Below are 2,160 nucleotides of genomic sequence, written 5' to 3'. Positions count from 1 at the left end.
TCTTTTCAACAGATGCAAACGGCACCAAAATGATAGCAGTTTGAGGGGGGGAGGGTTGATTTGCCTGAATTTTGCCCCCATTTCAGATTCATTCCAAGTGGACAGAAGAGCTACTGAATGCATCTCATGTTATGCAATGGTTAGATAGATTATGAAAGCTGCCCCTTGCATATCCCACCCCCTCCCTCCAAAAAAATATAAGTATGCTGTTTCATTTCAGGCCCTGCATTATTCCTCTCTCTGGTTGCCATAGCAACATCCTCCCGAAGTATTTGTAAGGTCACCAAAGGAAGAGCTAACCCTCTTACTCCTGGAATAACTAATGCCGCTCTGTTCCTGGCTTGATGTAAATAGTCTCAGGTGACAGCCAACTGTACATATAGTCAATTACAACTGCTCAAAGGAAATGATTTGTTGTAACAGCCACTGTTCAACCTCGGTGACATCAATGTTTCTATGGAAACAGTTGCCTATTGCACAGCATAGAATTGAGTATTGATCAGAGCCGGGCCGACACTATTTCAGGAGGCTCGCAACTTTTCCGTGTTGTGGCAATTTACGATAGGAACTCATAACATCACTGTATATTTCAAGCCCCAAGGAACCAATTTAGCCGACACTTACAGTAGAATATTAGCAAAGGTCAATAATGAAAGTCTGATTATGGACTTAGAAGAATTATTCCATCCTTGTGCTATCTGCCCTTTCAATAGGCAAGCAGCTATTATTATTAGATGATGATGATAATAATAATAATAATAATAATAATAATAATAATAGTGTTATATTCATCTTTCATTTTAGACTTTGTTTTTTCATGGTCACCGTATCTGTCAATAAAATTATTCAGCTTTATTAGCCAAGCTCTGACCTCTCACAAGTAAATAACTATTGATCAAGAAGTGAATCTGTTGGGCTGGAGTTTCCATTACCGGTCTCATTCACCCAGCAGATAAAAGGTGATAGTTACATAGCGATGGGCAGCACCTACATCAAGAATGATACAAGGTGATTCCTTATACCAATGTTAGCCACCAAGTTGTAAACTAAATGAATTAACAGATTGAGGTGAGGCTACTTTTTGTTCTCAGGCAGGAATGAAGATACATATTTTAGGAGTGAAGGGCTCTCACATTTCTCCAAAGGGAGGAAAGTTAGCCCCATTTATTTAAAAATCCACACTGGAATTGTCTACAAGGGTTCCCATTATACATGTTACCTTCAAGTTGCCTGCCAACCTTTGACAACATGAATTTCACAGGGTTTTCTTGTGTAAGGAATAGTCAGAGGTGGTTCTCCTGATTTCTTTCTCTGAAATATAACCAACAGACTTGGTATTCTTTCATCCAAGTAATTCCATCCACGTAGTAATCTTGCTTAGCTTCCAGGATCACATGGGATCTGGTACCTTTAGAATATTTAGGTGCAAAACTGACTTTCTGCCACCCTAAACTGGAAATGACACAAGTAAATAACAACAGAAGAAGAAGAAGAAGAAGAAGAAGAAGAAGAAGAAGAAGAAGATTGCACAGATGGACTACAAACAGAGGCACAACTCTGTGGCCCAAATGATTCATTGGAACTTATGTCACAAGGACCATCTGCCAGTAGTAAAGAACTGGTGGGATCATAAACCTGCAAAGGTAGTGGAAAATTAACATGCAAAAATACTGCGGGACTTTCAAATCCAGACTGACCAAATTTTGGAACACAATACGCCAGATATCGCGATTGTGGAAAAGAAAAAAGTTTGGATTATTGATGTTGCCATACCAGGTGACAGCCAAATTGAGGGAAAAATAACAGGAAAAACTCAGCCGCTATCAAGACCTCAAAATTGAACTGCAAAGGCTCTGGCATAAACCAGTACAGGTGGTCCCAGTGGTCATCAGCACACTGGGTGCCATGCCAAAAGACCTCAGCCGGCATTTGGAAACAATAAACATTGACAAAATTGTAATCTATCAACTGCAAAAGGCCACCTTACTTAGATCTGTGCGCATCATTCGAAAATACATTACACAGTCCTAGACGCTTGGGAAGTGTTCGACTTGTGATTTTGTGATATAAAATCCAGCATATACTTCTCATTTCCTGTGTCATACTTTACTTTTGTGTCAATAAAATAATAATAATAATAATAATGCACTTTATTGATAT

This window comes from Anolis sagrei, chromosome 1 (assembly GCF_037176765.1).
Source record: "Anolis sagrei isolate rAnoSag1 chromosome 1, rAnoSag1.mat, whole genome shotgun sequence".
Taxonomy (NCBI): domain Eukaryota; kingdom Metazoa; phylum Chordata; class Lepidosauria; order Squamata; family Dactyloidae; genus Anolis; species Anolis sagrei.
This window is presented reverse-complemented; position numbering follows the sequence as displayed.